Genomic DNA, 10,210 nt, shown 5'->3' with positions numbered 1-10,210 from the left:
CCAACCTGACTTCTACTCACAAACTGTTTTACCGGACATGTTGTTATTTTCTCCGTGGCAAAGTCCGGCAGCGGCTGCAAATTGCAAATGGAGAGCAGACAGCAGATTGATTGATTCCCGCCCATTTTGATTTGCCAACAAAACAAACAGTTTAAAGGTTCAGTTCATCCTGAGTCCAGACGACTTTTACCTCCTCCTTGCAGAGAGGAGGGATTTGGTTTTAAAACATGAAGCCCATATTAGATTAGATTAGATTCAACTTTATTATCATTGCACAGTACAAGTACTTATACAACGAAATGCAGTTTAGCATCTAACCAGAAGTACAAAAAAAAGGCAGTAAAGTGCAGAGTATTGTGCGTATTTAAAGTGGAATGTAAATAAATAGATATATACAGTAAGAAATATATATGGAATAGTACAGTATTAACAGGTATTGTATGATATAAGAACTATGAGCAGTAAGAAATATATATGGAATAGTATAGTATTAACAGGTATTGTATGATATAAGAACTATGAGCAAGATAAATATATAAAAATATATAAATATGAATATACTTTAGGCGGGATAATACAGTAGCAATAAAAGTAACAGTGTAGTGAAAATGTTCAAATGTTCAAATGTTCAAATGTTCAGTGGTTGGAGGAGGGTGTGTGGCAGTCGATATAGAACCGGTGCTGCTTCGCCAGAAAAGACAAAAGTGAGACAAAAATAATCATCATCAGGCGATTAGAAAGAGAGAGAGGATCTCACAGGACAGATGGGACACTCCACTGACTCACTGCCATTTCAAATGTTGCTGTTATTTTGTATTATTAATTACACATTCATCTGAATGCAGATGCTGTTTTCAAATTGCTCGGACTGTGACTCAGTCAAGATGAGATACAGTATGAGTGACAGTGTGTGTGTGAGAGAGAGAGAGAGAGAGAGAGAGAGAGAGAGAGAGAGAGAGAGAGAGAGAGAGAGAGAGAGAGAAGCAGGCCGGGGCGATGATGGGTCCATCCCTCGCAAATAAATTGGGGTTGACTTTGCGAGGGGCCTTGAAGGAAGGCACAGGGAATGGAATGAGAATACGCTGTTGCTGTGCCTCGGCGTAATATTCACGGAGGGAACAAGGAGCGATGGTAATGTCGGGGGGGGGCGAGCGAGGCGGCCAAGCTTCACGGAAACCTTCGAGAGGGTGAAGGGCGGATGACCCTGGCCGGTGGCGTCGCTGTGAAAGAAGAGGAGGATCTTATTCAAACGGCAAAGTCAAAGTGAGACGACACTCCCACTTTCACCAGAGGAAGAAAACACACAAAAGAAAGACACAGTAGGATTGCGGGACCTTGCTTCGTGTCCTCGTGTTTTCTTTTCAAGATCGAACAGCGTCACAACATTCCTGAGGAAATGTATCTATGTTTTTTCTCCCCTTGACAGCAGATCACTAAAGGTTGTGCCATTTTTTTCCTTCTTATTAAAGGTCAAAGCCTCATTTGAATATTCATAAACAACGGCTCCTTGTGGTTTCGAATGCATTAATAAAAGACAAAATGAGTTTTTTGTGTGTGTTCAATTAATGCAGGAGTAGAAATGCAATAAAAACTGATTTTTTTCTGAAGGAGTTGATGCAAATTTGAGGGAATAATAAATATTTTTTGGGGAGAAATGCTGCTTTGAATGTCGCGATTAAATCACGCTGTTCTTCCGCGGAGAGAAATGTCGCTAATTAGCATGAGGCTACTTCAGCGTGACGAGATGGGCTGGAATCACAAGTGTCACTTTGTTTTGTTAAACGATGAAGCAGCTGACACTTGTTTCCTGGGCTTGTTACGTCTTGTACCCGGATCTGAGCAGGAGAACGCAGACCTCCTGCTCCCACACCTGTATGAAACCATTGAATTATGCCTTTTCAGAGACAAATTAGCTTGTAAACAGAGCATCGTGTTAATGAACTGGATATTGAAAAGCTGACGGTGACGTGCTTACGACAAGAGGAACTCGTCCTCACGTATCTGGCTCCGCAGAGCAGAGCGCCTTGTGAGTAATCCTGTCACGGTGCATCTCCGGGTGCAGGAGTGTGACAGCAGAGCGGAAAGTAAGGGGGCTGCAGGAGGCGTTGGGTGGGGGGGGGAGGTCTGAGTGGAGCACACCAGCTTGTTACCCAGACACGAGGATGAGTGGCCCGGCTGCACGGCGAGGAGGAGAGAGGCTCCCTACTGGGAAGTGACGGTGGTGTGCACAGGGACAGCATGATGAATGAGGGAGGAGAGCTGCAGGAGGCCATGAATCAATACCGCCTCTTCCCTCCTCTCTCTTTTAAGGTGGATACTCCAGTTCACATCTTCTTGTCCCGACTTATTTGAGAGATGATGGAGGAACACCCTGAACTAACGCGGCGACATCCCTGAACCTGACCTCTGGGGCGGCTGTTAGTCATGCAGCTTCCCAAACGAGCAGTCGCCGTCGAACATCACAGCTTTTCAGCGAAAGCAGACTAAACAAAATGGAAGTCGCCCTCGGGGGGGTTATATAGGACTGAGTGCTCTACCACTAAATGCATCGGTCGGACTCCATGAATCATTTATCGAATGGTTTGTAGCTCATTTTCGAGGCAGCGTCTCCTGAGCCAACACTTGAGACCATTAATCCCGTCTCATCCGGTGTTCCCTCTTAACAATAGCATATTGTCGAATGAACACACTGTCTGCAACACCTTTGGCGACGTCCATTAGTCATTCAACATAATGCACCGCCGTCTGACTCGGAGTGAGATTTACTGTCTGTGTAACGCTGGGCGGGTCTAGTAAAAATGTTATAGTATAATAAAAGCATTTTACGGGACAATTAAAAGATTGATTAACCCAAATGACCCCAAAATAACTTATCATTACCTTTCCCTGACTCAAGGCTCCGTCTGAATACTATACAGATGAATGGAATTTGTTCTTTTGTACTTTTAAAAAGTATATATTGTCTTTTATACTTTGTTCAACTCAACGGTTCATATAAGGACTTTGTGTTGTGTTATTGTATCATGTTTGTGTTACTGTTGTTTTTCGAAACTTTAATCAATGGAAACAACATTAATTATTAAGCGGGTCGAAGGTGAGATATATAGAAACCTGAGTTTTAGTTTGCTAAAGCCGTTTCATTATTAATCATTAGTGATTTTGTTTTGAACAACTTGAGCCCTTTGTTTTCTCCTAAAGCTCCAACAGTTTTATTTATTTCGTAGAAGAGATTTCGATTTGTGTTTTTTTTTTTTTTTCTCACTATATAGTTTGAGGTGGACGGGGCTCCGCTGGACAAAGGTGATGTCTCATGCATTTGAAAAAACCTTCCAGCGACCAGCAGGCGAGGAATCAAAATGTGACAGCAATGGCAGAGTTGATTTATTTCACAATAAAAATCTATAAAAAAAAAGATATGAAACTTTGCTCCAAAGTAGAATTTGAATCCAGTTTTATCACCGTGGACGTGATGTTGAGCCTGTGGAACGGTTTGGTTTAGTTTATTCACAGATAAAAAAAAAAAGCTTAGTTTGAAAATAATAACTTCCATACGATTATAAAGGTGAATTTTTGTCATGAATACATTAATAAAAACAATATAAAATAGATTAAGATTGTGGAATGATTGTAGAGAAAAGAAACTACAGTTCAGTTTCACATCGTAAACAACTCTCCCCCTTAGAACCTCCTCCCAACACTGTGTCAGCTGTCTTCCTCCTTTCCACATGTCTTAATTACTCTGGCTTCTAGTCGCCTAAAGCAGGAAAACAGGACTGTAGGTCTGTAGCTCCACAGACAAACTATCAGACTGTTTTTTAAAATCACTGATGGGGAGAAAAGGAAAGAAGAGGCATACTGGTTATTTTTTACCACCTCATACTCAGTAAAAGAGGTTAAAAAAGGATTTAACAAATATTTTGGGCTAAAAATATTTGTTAAATACTGTAACCATCTTGTAGCAGGCTGCTTCAAGGAGCAGCAGACGAAGGGTTAACCTTCCTGTGCAGTGGGGCTGTGAGCCTGATTGATTGACAGCTCATCAAAGAAGTTGAAGCTCAGGTGTGGATCCTTTTTTTTTTCTTCTGATCACGAGCCGAGCCTGATCGGTGTTTGACTGCGTGGAGACAGGGAACCAGTGGAATAACACCACGCATAAAAGTTACATGGAATTATTCAAATCCTTCAAACCATCGATTTCACCGTCCCGCGGCATTTCACTCAGGGTGGAAGCTGAAATAGCGGATTCAGCAATCTCACATAAAACCACACGAGGATGAGGATGTATATATCTATCTATTTATATATATATATATATGTATTTGTACTGTATACTCAAAAGACATTGGGCCCTGGCAGCTTCTTCCACGAAGCAGACATCTGCTTGGTGCTCCCCCCATTATTGACTTACGTGTATCAGCACTTCCCAGGAGTATCGAGCAAACACAGTGACCTGCAGAGAGCTGTCTCTCATCACTCCCTTCCTCTTTACTCTCCTAGACAGCAGCCATGTGCAAATATTTGACTTGAGATATGTTTCACATTACCAGTGGGTCTAAATGTGCTGGCAAAAAAACCCACCACACTGCTACCATCTTCATTTGAGGGAGGAAATTGAGCTGTAACACCCAAGCGTCACCGGCGAAGGGACCGCCACATGCTGATGTGTGATTACACTGATTAGTGCTCAGTTTTGTCGTATCTCTACACACTCGCTTCAACACAACGTGTGGAAGGGGGATGGGATACAACTGCAGAAGTTGGACTCCAGCCGAGGAACAGAAATCCAAGGAACAGCTGAAGATTGGAAAGCGGAAGCCTGGTCGGATGAATCTCAATTTCTCCTGAGGCACAAAGATCGTTGGGTCAGACTTTGAATTCATCAGCATGATTCCATGGACACAGTCTTCCGTGTGTCAATGCTGCTGGCGCTGGGCTTCTGGGTAACCTTAATACCGATCAATAGTGGTTTGAATTCCACAGCAAATCTCACTTAGCATGTGCATCGCTGGCCACAATTTACCATTTTCTAATGGTTTCTACCGGAACGATAATCCACCGCGTCACGGAGCATGACTCGCAATGAGTTCAATGTGGCCTCTGAGATCACCTGATCTGAATCCTGTGGGAAACCTTGGGGATGTGGCAGCATCAAGGTTCACAGCTTGAATGTGGTGTTTACACATTGCAGGAAATGTCAGCATTGACCAGCATCTCAAAAGAATGTTTCCAGAATGGAAGAGAAAATGGAGGAGGCCCTACCCAGTGTGTGAGGGATGGAACTGGAAGATAAGTCGGGAAAAATAAGGACTTTATTTAGGCAAAACTCAAACTACAAAAGATTCAAGCAAAGATCTGGTCCGATCAAAGAGGTTAACGGGATTGAACTCAGGCTATGAGGAAAACACAAGCAAACAGACCGAGTGATACAACAAAACAGAACTCAATAACCTAAGAAACAAAATTGAGCTAAAACTAGAAATTACCATCCCATCAATCAACCACTCAACCAAAGCAAGATGTCAGAGAACAGCTGCTTCTCAGTTCAGGGTCCACATCCCTCAGAGAGACTGTGTTTGAAGATGATTGCATCACTAGGCTGCTCCATTTCTAAGGCTCCTTCAAACGTGGCCCACAGACGTGGTCTTTCATCCCTGACGGGCGGATCCTTCTCTGGCCGACATATTCCAGGAATTATCGCACTGTGATGGCTAATCATGGAAAAGATCTCTCTTCCGAGATACATACCTGAATGGAAGGTATGTATCGATGATATATTGATGTGGCAGGCACTTGGTACAGCCTGTACCAAACTTCCTGTAGTTAAATCAACTGTTTCCTGTGTTGAATCTCAGAAGTTAACTAAACACAAAATGAACCCTCAGTCTGTTGTGCAGTGACTGAGGCCCTCACATAGTCTTGTGTTCCTAATGAAGTGCTTGGCGAGTGTTATCTTTACTTACACCGTGTGCAGAGTGTGTAACTGATGTTTCAACGGCGCGTGACAAGCTCTTCAGGCAGAACTATTTTTATTACATCTGTTGGGAAGAGAAAAACGTCACGATGTGAAAGTTAGTCCAGCTCTCGGTGGATGGTTCTCTCACTGAAGCTCGACACCGAAGGAGAGAGTCGATGAAGCGAGATGCAAACAAGGTTCAGTACGTTAAACAAAGCCCAAGGTTGTTTAGGGAAGAGAAATTTAAGTCCTGACGAGGTTTAATAACTTATTAATAAGAATTTGACGTGAAAAAATAACTTGACAGCCTCCTTCACTCCCCACATATTTACTCGGTGAAACAAAGCACTTAAAAAAATCTTCAAGGGCCACCTCCCTCCGTTTCTCTCCACGGATCACAAATTCACCTTTTCCCGGACTTCAGCGCTGAAATCTCCAGGAAGAGAGCTGCATTTATCCCGGTGAAGTCTCAATTTAGAAACGCTGGATTCATCTACAGCATGCTGTTACCTGCCAAGCTCCAGGTTACCGACAAGGACAGACAGGAGAAGCAAATCTTTCTCTCACCCGACGAAGCTGTCTTATTCGTGGGAAGACCTACAGGCAAACAGGGCTCGGATACTTCCACACAGGCTGAAACATAGCGTGGGTAAGTTATCTGCTGCACGCTGGCGAGTAATCTAACGCCGGGTTCACACCGGCCATGAAAAGAGTAAAGGTCCAAGAGACTCGTCTTCTTCACACAGAGCCTTCTGAGGAAGCCGGCACCATTGGAAATGCCGAAATTGGAGGTGATCCAGAAGATGATGACAACTTCTTTACTTTTGAGACAACACAGATGACAAGTTCATCAGCGGAGGAAGAGGTGCAGAGGTACCTCCAAGATGCAGACAATGGCTTCATTGAAAATGTATCCAATGATCAGAGCCCTCTTCTTAATACTACTCTGGCATCAAGTGTTCCTGTCGAGTGCCTTTTTAGCCAGGGAGGACTTTCACTCCACACCGCAACAAAATGACAGATAAGCACTTTGAGCAGCCTCTCCTGCTGCGATGTAACCGCACTTTACTGGATTGTGTTGACATATAGAGTAGGTGGCTCAAATATGTAGGTAGGTGGCTCAAAACATACTGGTCTTTAGGTTCACAGGCATTCATGGGCAATGCATGTACATTGACAGCCTCATTATTCTTGTAAAACCAATTATCTTTTTTCATTTGACATTCGTATAAAAGACACCTTTTGTCACCCAATGTTCTGTACAACTTTGACATTTGGAACATTTTATTACATTATCAAGAAGTGATGTTGGTTTTTTAGTTTAACATTGTTTCATGTGGGCAAAATGATATTTGATGGCATACTTTAAAACAATTATATTTTTTGCCATAATCACATTCAGTTTGAGCTTCTGTTTTGACAGTTGTTAGTGTGTCCTTTTTTACAGCTGAGAAAATAAAGAAACTGAAAAGGTAGAATATGTACTTTGAGAAAATGTCCTTTATGTTTTCCTTTTTGTCCAAGGTTACAGGGACTGGGGGCAGAGCTCGAAACAGCAAAGGCCTTTGAACCCTTTGATCTATTTAATGAAGAAGTGGGTTCCTTTAACCTGTGACACACCTCCTTTTAAAAAAAGGATTGTTTTCCATAGGACGTCTATTAAATGTCTCTGTTTGTCTATGATGTATTAAATGTTGCCGGGCAATGCCTAAATAGAGTAGACATTGTTAGCACTCTGGCCCTACAGGTGGATCAAAGCACTTTTATACCCAAATCATTGGACCTTATCCAGGAGTTCAATTCTATTCAAATTCACCACAGCACTTACTGAAGATGACAATGGATCTGAAAGACTGCCCACAAGTAATGTTGGATAAACCACAGATCACAATCGACATGGTTCGTCCATACATTCAAGCCTTCTCAGAGGGGCTAACAGCAGTCCAGTGGCAACTGTTAGAATCTGGAAAACCTGACGAAGCCACCAAATTTTCCCTGGCAGAGCTGCTTGTAAATTTGATGTCAACCCTCTCTGGGGTTTTGGTCAAGCATTTAAAAAGCAACGTCTGCATATCGGAGGAACTTGTGCTGGAAAGTATCGGTGAACCAGTTTCCCAAGGTTTTGCTGAAGTTCTGCATACTCCGTCTTTCCGTTCCTCCAGCTTGGAGAAACTGACATCTTCATTGGTGGAAGAGATCACAGTGAGTGTCAACAGTACTCAAAAACTGTCCTCCTCATCACCGCCTCGGTCAAAACGAGTCATTCCCACAGGCAGACTGAACAAAATGGTTTCTTATGCTTGCAAGTTATTGAAGAAATTTGCGGGCAAAATGAAAAAACTATGCTGCAAACGAAGAGTCAGAGAGTCCATTACTGACCCGGAGGTTGAGACTACATCACAGTACGGCTCCTCAGAAGAAACTGTTGTGAGTGAAAGGATCAAATCTGTCGAGGAAATAATCGAAAAGGAGGTGAGTCAGTTCACAGATGTGATTCTGGACATTGTGCCTGACGCAGAGTTCACCCTGCTACAGTCTCAGTCCCGTCTGGAGATAAAAAATGCTGCAGATGCCATTGTCCGGTTTGCAGCGAGGACGGAACAGACTGAGTCTGCAGGTACAAGCCCCGAAAGGATCAACTCTGCAGACAGTGTGAAGAGGAGGATAAAGAACTTTATCGTGGAAACTCTTGGTAAAGCATACATTCACAGGATTGTTGCAAAAATCAGGGCAAGGTTTCACCCTACAGCCACAGCCAAAAGCAAGGAGGAATTGGAGGCACTCAATGCTTCTATTGACGATGTCTTTCTTTCAAAGGATGATGTAAATCAAAACTTCTCATCTGGTAATAATTTAACACTCGCACAAGAGCTGAGTGATCTCCTCTACATTCACATCACACCCCCGACTTACAACTCGCCTGTTCCGAAGTCAGAGGATCCCATGCTTTCAGACATATGGAACAGAGTGATTAATTTCCTGTCAATTATGGACTGGGTGGTGCAAAACAATGCTGATGACCACAGCAACAGAGTGGCACAGGCTTTAATGGAGTCAGGATCATTATGCAGTATGAACGATGATCCAGCTGATCCCGACCAGATCCCATCCGATCCCGACCGGATCCCATCCGATCCCAACCAGTATCCATCCGATCCCAAGCAGAGTACGTGCGATACTGAGGAGAGTACGTCTGATACTGAGCAGAGTACGTCTGATACAGAGCAGAGTACCTCTGATACTGAGCAGAGTACTTCTGATACTGAGCAGAATATGTCTGATCCCGAGCAGAGTACGTCTGATTTTGAGCCGGGTCAAGTTGACCCTGACCAGAGTTCATCTGATCTCGACCAGAGTCAAGCTGAGCCCGATCTGACTTCAGCTGATCCAGAACAGAATGCAGCAGCACTGACACAAAACAATAATGCTTTTATCAGGATTCTTGTGATAAGGCTCATGATGAAGACACTGGATCAGGCAAAAATGGTCTGGATCTACTTTCAAGACCCGCAGGCAACCATCCAACGGCTCATTGAAAACATATTGGCTGACGTTGACGACGCCAAAATCAACATCACTGCAGAAAAAGTTGCAAGCCTCCAAGCACCCATTTTCAAGGACCTGAGCAAGAAGTTCGGCTCCGCAACAGGATTGCTGGCTGCCATGGAAGCAGGGGACACAGAAGTTGAGAAATGCATTGCCCTCTTGTTGATAGGTCACCTGACAAAGCAACGTGGTGCCATCGGTCGATTCTTCATTTAATTTGAATTTAATTTCTGAGGTTTTCTCTGGGTGCCTCGATGGTCACTTGTCAGTGGTGTTGGAATTCTACTAGGTCAGGAGTAGACTAGGTCAGGAATAGTCTACTATCTACAGATAGTAGACTATCGAAAGAGCCATTCTGCCCCCTCTTACCCCAAATTAAATCTGTTTGGAGCTGCAAAGCATATTTGATAACACAGCTTATAAAGTTATATATATAGTTACACTATATAGAATCTACAGTTTGTTGCATTTATTAAAGTATAGAACCACAATAAAAAAACTCTTGACATTTTATTGATATTTTTTCCTGTTATATCAAAGGAAAACACATAACTCTTATGAAGAGGAGAACTAAATACATTGCCATGTGTAGGCCTACTGTGAACTAAATGAATCACAGAACTATGCTTTTCGCTCATCTCCAGCTCTGTACTTTTCATCAAATGCTGTGTGCTTGCCCTGGAATTGTCTTTCAACATTACATATTTACCT

Source organism: Pleuronectes platessa, chromosome 5, assembly GCF_947347685.1.
Source record: "Pleuronectes platessa chromosome 5, fPlePla1.1, whole genome shotgun sequence".
Classification (NCBI taxonomy): domain Eukaryota; kingdom Metazoa; phylum Chordata; class Actinopteri; order Pleuronectiformes; family Pleuronectidae; genus Pleuronectes; species Pleuronectes platessa.
This window is presented reverse-complemented; position numbering follows the sequence as displayed.